Source organism: Quercus suber, unplaced genomic scaffold (genome assembly GCF_002906115.3).
Source record: "Quercus suber isolate HL8 unplaced genomic scaffold, Cork oak 2.0 scaffold_345, whole genome shotgun sequence".
Classification (NCBI taxonomy): domain Eukaryota; kingdom Viridiplantae; phylum Streptophyta; class Magnoliopsida; order Fagales; family Fagaceae; genus Quercus; species Quercus suber.
In genome coordinates, this window is record NW_027069797.1 from 228,933 (window position 1) to 240,824 (window position 11,892).

The following is an 11,892-nucleotide window of genomic DNA, read 5'->3' on the forward strand; positions in this document are numbered from 1 at the left end:
TTACAAGCATCACTAGAATCCAAACACTATAAAATTAATGCGAAATATGGTATATAACAAAAAAAGAACTCCAGGCAATAAAAACACTTACTCAATTACACAACGGGAATGACAATGTTTAACCAAATGGGAGGTGGTGGGTCCCACCCAAGCTAATCTCTTTTGACCTTGATACGAGCCAGCCCGAGCCGAGTCAGTCTCCCTTGTACTTGCCATTTAAGCCGACTGAGTCATGACTTGCTTGGAAGAGAGAGAGAGTGACCGTGTGTGATTCTTTGTGTGTTTGTCGGTGTTTGAAGGGGCAAAATTTGCAAAACAATACATTTCTCAAAAAAAATTAGACGGATGACATGCGTTCAAACTTAATTAGTTAGTTAGACTGTTTTTGAAAGTTGATTTTAGCAAACTCGACTTTGGGCTGAAAAATGAACACTATAGTGGCGTTTTTTTTTAGTGGCGTTTGTCAAAAATGCCGCTATAGGTACCCTATAGTGGCGTTTTCTATAAACGCTGCCATAGGCACTAAAAAAAACGCCACTATAGTGTTTGTTTTCCAGCCTAAAGTCAAGTTTGTTAAAATCGACTTCCAAAAACAGTCTAACTAACTAATTAAGTTTGAACGCATGCCATCCGTCTAATTTTTTTTGGGAAATATACTGTTTGGCAAATTTTGCCGTGTTTGAAGGTGTGTGAGGGAGAGAAGGGAAGGGGAGTAAGGGTATTTTGGTAATATAAAAAAAAAGGAGGTGGGGCCAGGCTAGCCACGTGGAATGAATGTTTGTTTATAACACTTAAAAAAAAAAAAAAAAAAAAAAACCTTGTCTTTGTGTTAAAAACAACTATTTTCAAATTTGCATAACATAAAGAGATTGTTTCTATTTAAGCATACTTTTAGCATGACCTTGTTTATTTAAGAAACTAAAGGCACTGGAACATGACCTTCTTTATTGGTACATTCAAATGATGTTAAGCATCTTTTTAGCTTATGCTTTCCAAGTTTCAAATGAAGAAATGATGCATCACAAATTATTTTCAAAAAGGATTTTGCAAAGAGAAAAATAAAATACATCTAGGAATCAGCACTTAGATCGGTTTGGAATTAACACCAAGTGAAGATAAATTAATAATAAAAATAAAAACCTAAGAATGAGTATCTAAGGTTGCATGAAATCATCAACTATAAACTTGTCCTCACTAGACTACGATAATGTATTTATATATAGACTATTATGAAGAAACTCTAATCCTAATTGACTTAGGCCACAGCTTAATTATTGAATTCTTACTCTAGAAAATTAAATAAAATAAAGTAATTTAATTAATTAATAAGTCTAAAATAAAATCTATTTTTCAAAAAAAAAAATCCAATAGACTTATAGTAAAAATATAATTTACTTCTAAAAAATTATATACATTTATTCATATTTCACACATCAAGATACTATTATATGATGATTCTCTGAATTTTGTGAGTGACCATTTTAAAGAATTGCTTTGTTGTGATGATGCTAAGGGATGACTAGACCAATAGGGCCTTGGCCCACCCCTAAGCCCCTGACTACCGCCACTATCACCCCCAAAATATTTTAATATGCCCTGGCTTTAACAAATTAACTCTCTCCTCCATTTAGAACTTTATTTTTTCTTTGGAATAATTTGAGAGTTAGAGTTGGAGGCTTTGAACCCTATAAGGATTTATTAGAAATATCAAGAAGTACCGACTAGTTAAGCTACAAGACAAAGAGGTTAACTACACCCCAAGAACTGCAAAAAAAAAAAAAAAAATCTTGTTGGCTAAAAAAATCACTATTTACTACTTCTCCCCAGAATTTAATTTGTCCAAAGAGGTCAAAAAAAAAAAAAAAAAAAAAAGATAAGATGGTTGGCCCATGACATATAGTCATTCTAAAGGGGAAAAAAGAGAGACTTTTTAATATAAAATTTTTATTTTATTTTAATTCTTACGCTTTTTGAATTTCATCAGCTAAAATCATCTGGTAAACAAAAAATATTTTCCTAATCATTAGGAAAACAAAAGCAAACTAAGAAAACAAGAGGTTAAAGGTTTTGTTTATATATATTTATTTATATTTTGAGTTAGTTTCCTGAAATTTTATATGCATATGTGTGCTTTCTTCATTTTTACTCGATATATTTCATATCAGTTTTTTTCTACAAAATTTTGAAGGAGATGATATTAACTCTTAACAACGCATGTTTTATCATCATTCTTTTTTTGTTAAAAACACAATTTACACCCTTTAAGTGTACATGAAATTATATTTTCATTCCTAAAGTTTTATTTATTTTTTTTGTATTTTTTCTTTTAAGAAAATTGTTTTTGTTATTTTAGTTCTTTAACTTTAACATTTTCGTAAAGTTGTTCATAATGATTACATTATTGAGCATACGATAGATGGCAATAGATTGAATGATCAATTTGCACGAAACTTTAAGACAAAAAAAACTGTAACAGCAACTAAATTTTTGCGTTTAGATGGCTATCTTAGTAATCATTTGCAGTAAGCATTACCAAGACTGTCAGTAAACACTACATTTAAGGTTCCTAAGTCAAAATGTCACCGTAAAAGCCACACTTCACTACAGAGATGGCACCTATAGCACCTTGACATGCACGGCAACTTACAACAAGGAAAGAGATTCAAAGGACAACTACCGCTATGAAAAGGTAGGTTTAGCAAGCAAAGAACTATTTCATGGAGCATAAGAGCATAATCAATTGATATCACATCAAATTTTTACTTACTGAACTTCCTTTAGAAAATATGATAGATTCTGTAACAATTACAAAAATGAAATGTAAACTTCTAACTACATACACATGCCATTGACATAAATCCAATCAACCCCCCTGCCCCCTCCTCGTATGCCCGGGGGTGGGGAGTGGGGGCAAGAAAAAGGATTTTACACATCTCCTTAGCAGAATAATTATTTCCCAAGATTGTTTTTCAATGTACATGCACTTTACAAGAAGGCACCTCCAAGCAGCGAGTCAGATAGATGATGAGTTAAATTGACATCACCAACATTCAATATTCACAGAGATGAGTGGAGGCATCTATAAGCAGTATCAGCGAGTCAGATAGATGATGAGTTAAATTGACATCACCAACATTCAGTATTCACATAGATGAGTGGAGGCATCTATAAGCAGTATCATCTTCCATTTTCTCCAATAATCTGGGTGCGATTGGCCACATGAGTTTGAAGCAGCATACAAACATCACCATCCAAATGTTAAAACCAGCCAACATGTTGGGTTGAAGTTTTGGGTTGCTTCTTCGGCTTTAGGTACCGATTGTTCTCAAACTTGCTTTAACTATAATAGAATAAAGCATTTCTGACTCGGCTAATGAATTATAAGGCGTGCTCAAGATACTAAGATATCAAATAAACCAGAAATAGAAATTATAGTTAGAAGCTATAAGATATATCCCAAACTTGTAAGATAGTATATGTGTCAGTGATATGTGATCACATCAAGGTTATTCATAGCACAAACCAATGCATGTTTATACTGGTCTTTTGGCGGTAATAGATACGGAGCATGAGAATGCAGGTTATATGCTAATCAATCGAAGTCAAGAACACATGCTCCCTCCATTTCTTTCACAATTGTGGCTACAGTGAAGTGATTCTATACAGTTCATTTGTATCATCTTTAGCAGCTACAAGCCCTACAACAGTCAACAGTGATTTCTAGGAAGGTAAGAGATATGACTATCTACCTGTCTAGCAGCTCCTCTAAGATAATTCTCTATGAAGGTGTAATGCAATGGATACAACTTTTTGGGCAATGACCTACTAAACTTGGTAGTCTTCACCATGACCTAATCGTATGCACAGATGTTTTAAAACTGAAGTTCAATTAATATCATTGGATGAAATTCATGTTAATAGTTGTTATAATACCGTTGGAACTACCAAAGTGGAAACCTTTTTTTTAATGAATAAAAAGCCAAACTTGCAACTTGTGCCTTTTTTCAAATTCTTCTATTTTGTTTTTCTAAAATATCCTTAACACCATCCTGTAAAGTGGCTATATTATTCAAGAAAAACATTTATTGCCCTCTATGGATAACAGCAGGTGCAGTCTTGCCTGAGAAAGATGCAATAATAGATGCAAAAAGAATGAGAGTCTGAACAACAAAATACATTGAAGTTTACATTTTACTCGACCATTTTGCTGTGAAGTTCTTCAATAAGATGTATAAGAAATAATTCTATATAATTTGGAAATACTAAGGAAGTCATGATGTTTGTCCTATAGGACATTTTCAAATCAGTAGATTTTGATGGATTTTGAGAACCTTCAATCATTTTATTAAACTCATGATAAGTATTAAGTATCTCAGAAAAATTTAATAAAAAAATATCCATGTGCAACATGGAAAGTCACCAAGAAAATTGACAGAGTCCCCCTATAGTAGGAATAGGAGATTCTCTGCATGCATTAGAGTGAATGAGCTTGAATGGCGCAGACATAAAAGAAAAAGACTCACTTTTATTACAAGGCAAAGCCTATTGTTTTCCAAGATAGGATGAGATACAATCAAAGGATCAAAAAGAGACCTAATCTAAAATACCTCTGACACTAAAGTTTGGACACAAGATAGAGAAGCATGACCTAGCCGTGAATGCCACAACTCCAAAGAGGTGATGCTATGTGAGTCAGAGAGTATGTAACAAAGACAATTATGGGACAATCAACTCAATGTGATTGATAGGCATATGAAAAGTACGGGTTTGTATAGTACAAGAGGTAGAATCAGGTGTAATATGATTGCAGCAAGCAAGGTCAAGATATCAAAAATGAGCGTTTACCTAGTGCAACATAAAGAATAGAAGAGGATGCACCTTACGGGACAAAATGTTATTGATAAGAGTCTTTAGGTCAACTGCTGTTAATGTAAACATGAGTTGGAAGACTTGCCAAAACTACTGGTCTTGGGTGATGGGGTTGGAGGATGCAACGGTATGCTGTTGATGTTGGCCATGGAAGCTGAGGATTGAGTGACACGGGCATGCTTTCAACAGTATTCAATAAAATGGCCTCGAATCCTACAGAAGGTGCAGAAGTGAGAATGATCACATTTAGAGTTAGATCACAGAGAGCGAAAGCGATCATACTGCTCATTCTGACAAATTGCATAGATGTGGCCAAGTTTGTGTTACAAGGCTGAGATAGTAAGACTTGTAAACGTTACCTCTTGTACAAGCTCCTTGAAAACTTTTTCAATTGAAGGCAAAGGATGAAACTTTTTCAGTTGATCCCAATATTCACGAAATTTTGGGCATTACATGCATAATCAATGTTGGTTCATATAGTGAAATTTGATCCCACAGATATTGCATGTGTGGGAAAAAAAAATCATCAATAGATTACCCTGGCTCTTGTTTGAGATGATATAGTTCAACCATGAGCTGCCAAGAGCAACCTTTATATAAGCTCTCAACCTTATTAGGATAGTATAGAGGTACATAAGTATAGTACAGCTGGTAGTATAATAGTACAATTGAGTACATATAACATAAGGTATTGGGGAAGTGGGCCTAGAACAAATACTCTAACAACATACAAGCTCACTAGGAATGAAAAAATAAGAGAACTAACCAGCCTTGTGAAGAAACCCTTAGCACTTCCAGTAGAAGCAAATGAGAAGGCATGAGGGGCCCTTTCTACACATGAATATGGACACCCTACAGATGATTTGAAAATTGCATAGATGAGCGAGAGGAAAAACAAAAGATATCACATTTTGATTGGAAAAATAATTTAAATGATAACCATCAAATGGAAAATTATTTTTATAAAGTGATTTTCACAAATATGGTTGTACACTCATCCCAAAAGGTTGTAGTAATTTTTTAATTATAATAATTTTTAGAGTATGGTCATATGATTGAACAAGCATTTCTAAGTTTACCAAATATGAATAATCAACAGAGGGATTAGCTTATGATCTTCAGAAATAGGTAGAATAGCAGAAATGTACTTTGTGCACATGATAATTACCCAGGGCGTCTCTTTTGGTGGTACGTGTGTGCAAGACATATGGTAAGAATGGATCTATCAAGTGTATTCTAGAATAAAATTAATGCAGCAGTACCTTTGCCAACACAGAGAACCTCATTAACAAAGATATCAAATGCTTCACATTCTAGTTTTTCGAATCGATCTAAACATTCCCTACAAAATGGAACCTCAATAATAAGAATAAAAGAAAAATTGTACAATGAAAGAAACAACAGATAAATAATGAAGTACATATAGATTACATCATTAAGTTCCCAAGTGAAATGATTATGATTCACAGAAAGTCATTTTACTCAATTATTATGAAATATGTATTTGCGTGCGAGCTGGGCTGGTAAAATAGCACACATCAGTTAATATTGGATACAGTATATACCCAGATACATTATCAAAAGTTGGCAGTTTTGTTAGAATGCTTGAGTACTTGTACCAAACAAAAATTAATCATTCCGAATCAACAACTGAATGGATATAGCTTAGGCAAAGGAAAAAGGAAAAATAAATTAAAATGAAAAAATAAGCACAACTTAGCACATCACTGCTAAAATTCAAGAAACATAACAACAGGTTTACCTCTCAATAATCTCTGATCGGCTGTAGTTTGATGATATCTGCACATATTTTTAGCCCCAAAACAATCAGTAGGTATAATCACTAATCAATAGTGACAACTATTGTAGAAGTAATCAAAAATTAAAATTAAAAAAGGATACTACAAATAACATATAGAGAACCTAATGTAATGCATCTAAGATATTGTATCTAAATTTTATCCATAGAATATAGCAATTGCTAATGCAAAATTACTTAAAACAGGATGAGAACCAAACCTCTCACAAATCTCTCACACTAAAGACAAGAAAAATCTTTGATGTCAAACTCCTACAAGCACAAAACAAAAACTACACCACCACTCAATGTATAGGGACTATATCATCTCCCTATTTCTTCTCTTACCAATGTAAGACAAACACTCTTGGTAGGAATTATTGCATCTCCTTGTTAATTTTCTAAACTATGTGGGATTCCAAAACCAATAACAAAATCTATAAACTTTGAAGAGGCTTGGAACTCATTTGTGTGGAAAGTAGAAGCACAAGAACCTAACCTAACTTTAAATTTGAGGGAAGAAAATAGTACCTTAAATCATCTAACAAAAAAAAGAGGGATACAAAGAAGCTCAAGAGATGCCAAGTATTCAGTCTCATGGTGGCAAATAATGGTTATGTTAATTGCACAGTAATTAGGAGACTAAAACCAAATAATGTAATAATTAGGCAATGAAAAAGGAGACTAACATAGATGATCAGAACAGGCATATCACAGCATTACTAAAATTACAATAATTATAACACAATGGGACAGTACTAGAATGCTTAAAAAGTAAGGGAAAAGAACCAAAAGCATGACTTTTTGAACACAAGTACACAGGTAAGTCACTAAAAATGATTTTTCCTTGAAATTCTAGAAGTATTATGTAACAATGAGATCCTTCAAACCAGGAAAGGCCTGACCAACATTTTCTAAACTAAGCCCTGAACTTATTAGACAAGATTTGTAGTCTCTTTTCCCAAAAAGGTTTTAAAGATTACATTGGACTTGGAGTACATTCAATTAAACTATATAACTCAACCAACCAGGTTATTAACAATTACTGCTCCCAAATCGCCATGTTCTTAACATCAACATTTAGAAAGTACATGTTGTGCCTTCATATTAAATACCAGGCCAATATTCTTACTAAGATGATGTATAAAATTTATGTTGAGAAACACAAAAGAAAAGAACCTCACCATCAATGATAATTAAATCATGCATAATTGAGCTTTCATAGAAATAACAGTAAAGTACTAATATCAGTGACTAAAACTAATGACATAAAAGATGCTGATAAACATATAAATCTATAATAGCTGAAAATGCTATTGAATCTTTGCATTCATGTTTTGACTCTAATTGCTCATTTCCCTCTTCAAAATAATGGATGCTCACCTAATGCAGAAGAAGAAGACATAGACAATTAATGTGAGCTCAAGAAAAATGAATGCAATCGGAATTGCAATAAAATAGAAAATAGAGGGAAAAGTAGTCATACACAGCTGATAAGAGATACCAGAATTTTGCCTTTTAGTTCCAATATTTGTTCATCAACCTTGAACTTTATGTCCTACACTAAAATCCAACTTCCATTGCTAAAACAATGTACTACCATAAAACATTGAAAACTGAAAATTCTTATTATCAACAAGCTTATTGTTTCTAACAGAAGTGGACAAGGCAGGGTACAACCACACACAAACAAGCATGAGTTGGTACAGTGTATTTACATTGTACTTGAACCATGATGCCTAGAAAGAGCATTGAAAAGAATTACTTCATTGTCATTTGATGAATTCCACCCACCAAATCTTACGTGGACTACATCTAGTATAAAATAAAAATTAACATCACATTAGTGCTTTTTATAAACAACCCTTGTGGATGTAGAAATTGCACTGAGCATATTGATAGATCAACTCTTTACAAGAACCATTACATTTGTTACATTGAGGGCGGTCTTTAGTTTCCTCAACAAAAGTAAAAGGGTGTGAGTGACAGTCAAATGTGTAAGCACCTCCAAACTTGTAATTTGGGTATTTCCCAATAATACAATTTGGATGAGCAGGATAATTGCAATCCTCACAAATAAAACCAACACTTTGAGTCCCGTTTTTCTTCACAAATATCACAATAATATTCACCAAAATTATCTTCAGCTCTATAACTAAAAGTGAAGGGATGCTGATGTTGTTTGTATCTTGTAGAATGTGGTAGTTTAGCACATCTAAAGTCCAAATCGAATGCACAAGTGGTACAACGGAATATTAAGTAAGTTCTAGAATCACAACAACTGCAATTTTGAGAAGATTTAACACTAGAGAGAATAAGTTTGTGATCATGACCAGGGTGGGTAAGGATTTTTGAGATCATACTACATTGAACATCAAGTGTAAAATAGCATGTCACACACCAATAGGTGAAGCCATTGCAATTACGATCACAAGCATAACACATAAAATCCTTACTTGGTTTCATTGGGAGCAGGGTTAGTGGGTGTTGATGAGGTGGTGTCGCTTTTTTTTTTTGGTAAATTAGCACAAGATTCATGAAGAAAGAAGCTGCACTTTACGCAACTATAAAACGGAGGGAGGATGGTTCTTATGCACCCATTACATTTTTGGTTATTTAGAAGCATTTTGGTAAGCTTTAAGTCATGCTCATGACTGAAGTGATCAATTATTTCTGCAGCTATCTGAGTTCCATCCTCCCCCACATTGAATTTTTTGACTTTGTAAGTTGCCAAGTCAACCGATTCATCGAGCTCTTAAACTTCATCCTCATCTTTAAATTCCTGCAAATTTATGTCCTCCCTGTTTCTCATGGAAAAATTAACGTGGGCAGCAAAATCACATCTGAAGCAATAGTAAAGCCGGTACTGTTTCCACCTTTTGAACACAGATTTGAGAGTCGGATTGATGGAATTCAAGAGAAGAATGGGTGAGGTGGAGGAGGTTCTTGTGACGCACAACTTTGACTTTGCATGGGAAAAGAGTACATCTTCTATGAATCCAGAAACCGCACGGATTACACAAATAGGGCATTACTTTGTCTTCTATGCCGCAAAGGTCGCCATGAAAAAGCAACATAAACTACATAATCATTATTCTTAAAAGTGTTGCCCATTTTCAACCAAAACATTCTCCATTGTATAACTGATCTCTCAATGAATTATCACACTGACACTATTTACACAAAAAAATGTTTCAAACACCCATAAGCAGTTACCTGTCTCATTTTGGTTGTCTACACGGACCTGATAATGTTCATATCAATATGCATCTAGCATCCTTCTCTTTTCTTTTTCTTTTTTTTTTTTTTTTTTTTTTTTTTTTTTTTTTTTTTGTGGGCCGGGGGGGTGGGGGGTGGTAGGTGAGGGAGGATCAAATTCGAGATTGAAAAGTAGAAAGGCTTAGGAACTGCCAGCTTCAAGACAAGTTTGATAAATTACAACTCAATTTGAAATGTCAAAATCAGATAACAATTTCCAATTTTTTTTTTTTAATTTTATTATCTATTACTTCATTTTTTTTCTTGGTAAGTTACTTGCACACCAAGGGGATTCGGACCCTCAACCTCCCCACTACCCATACTTATATGGGTGTTGAAGGTGCCATTTGGCCCAAAGGCCATTGGCAATTTCAAGAAAAATTAAATTCATCAGATCATTTTTGGTTAAAACCAGACCAAAACAACGACCAACTACCCAACAAGAAAATAGCTAATACACAAGGTTGGTAGGAAAAGGCAAAGGCATGGTCAAGTTAAATTTATATGGAATGCAACAAAAGGAAGATCTTACAATTTCTTAAAAATTTGGCATGAAAATTATTTCAGCTAGCATAAAATCTTAATAATCATATTTCATGTCCATGAATTGCATTCCAGCTAACTCTTAAAAGTTGTAAAAAACAAGAATGTGTACCTCTGGCCTAGAATCAGCAATATCTATTATTGCCTAGTTTTGCAGCCTAAAAAAAGGATCAAGAACAACTTTGTTCCCCCACCTAGGTGGCCAAAACACTGTCAATTAAATCACCGTTAGCCCTGGCTGATTGAAAAATACAGCCTCCAATTTCTTTTTCTGCCCCAAATTAAAGTAATCCAACCGCTATAACATAACCATGAGTGTATACTATAGACATGACACTTGCCAACCTCTATAATTGAACAAAAATTTCTACAAGTATTATCAACAAGGGCATAAACAATGGATGTTATAGAACAAAAACTTTAGAAGCGTAATAATTAGAGGCCCTTAAATTTTATAAGTCCCATGTAATTGACGTTCTTCAAAGCAAGAAAAGTCCAACTAACATTCTGTAAACTAAGCCTTGAACATATCAAACAGGATTTGAAGTAGTCTCTATGCCCAACAAGGTTTTCAAAGATTAGCTAAGAGTACACTCAATTATATTAGATAACTCAACCAGCCAAGTTATTAACAATTACTTCTCCCAAATCACCATGTTCTTAACATCAACATTTACAAAGTAATTGGTGTACCTTCAGTTAAGATAATAGACCAAAATTCTTACAGAGATGACATATATAATTTATGTTGAGAGGATAAGAAAAGCACCTCACCATCTAGTCATTAGGAGACTAAAACCAAATAACATATGAATTTGGCAATGAAAAAGAGGACTGAGTTATTAGATCAGAACAGGCACATCACATAGCATTATTAAAATATTAATAATAATAACACAATGGGACAGTACCAGAATGCTTAAAAATTAAGTAGGGGAAAAAAACCAAAAGCATGACTTTTTGAACACAAGGACACGGGTAAGTCGCAGAAAATTATTTTTCCCTCAAAATATTAGAAGTATTATTATTATGTAACAATGACATTCTTCAAACCAGGAAAGGTCTGAGTAACATTTTCTAAACTGAGCCCTGAACTTATCAGACAAGATTTTTAGTTTCTTTGCCCAAAAAGATTTTAAAAAATATCTTGTATATTCAATTAGACTATAAAACTCAATCAGCCATGTTATTAACAATTACTGCTCCTCAAATCACCATGTTCTTAACATCAACATTTACAAAGTACATGTTGTGCCTTCATATTAAAATACTAGGCCAATATTCTTACTAGGACGAAGTATAAAGTTTAAGTTGAGAAAACACAAAAGAAAAGAACCTCACCATCAATGATAATTAAATCATGCATAATTGAGCTTTCTTAGAAATAAAAATAATAGTAATAATATCAATGACTAAAACTAATG

The 11,892-nt window shown here is 33.5% G+C and overlaps 1 long non-coding RNA gene across 1 annotated transcript; it reads right to left on the bottom strand.

Annotated features, from left to right (window-relative positions):
* Window positions 1–2,730: 2,730 nt before the first annotated feature.
* LOC136061724 (uncharacterized) lies at window positions 2,731–6,617 on the bottom strand. The gene is made up of 2 exons (XR_010623578.1): window positions 6,132–6,617; window positions 2,731–5,721 (listed from the first exon to the last, which is right to left on the bottom strand). It is a non-coding gene; the product is annotated as an uncharacterized LOC136061724 (long non-coding RNA).
* Between the last annotated feature and the right edge of the window lie 5,275 nt (window positions 6,618–11,892).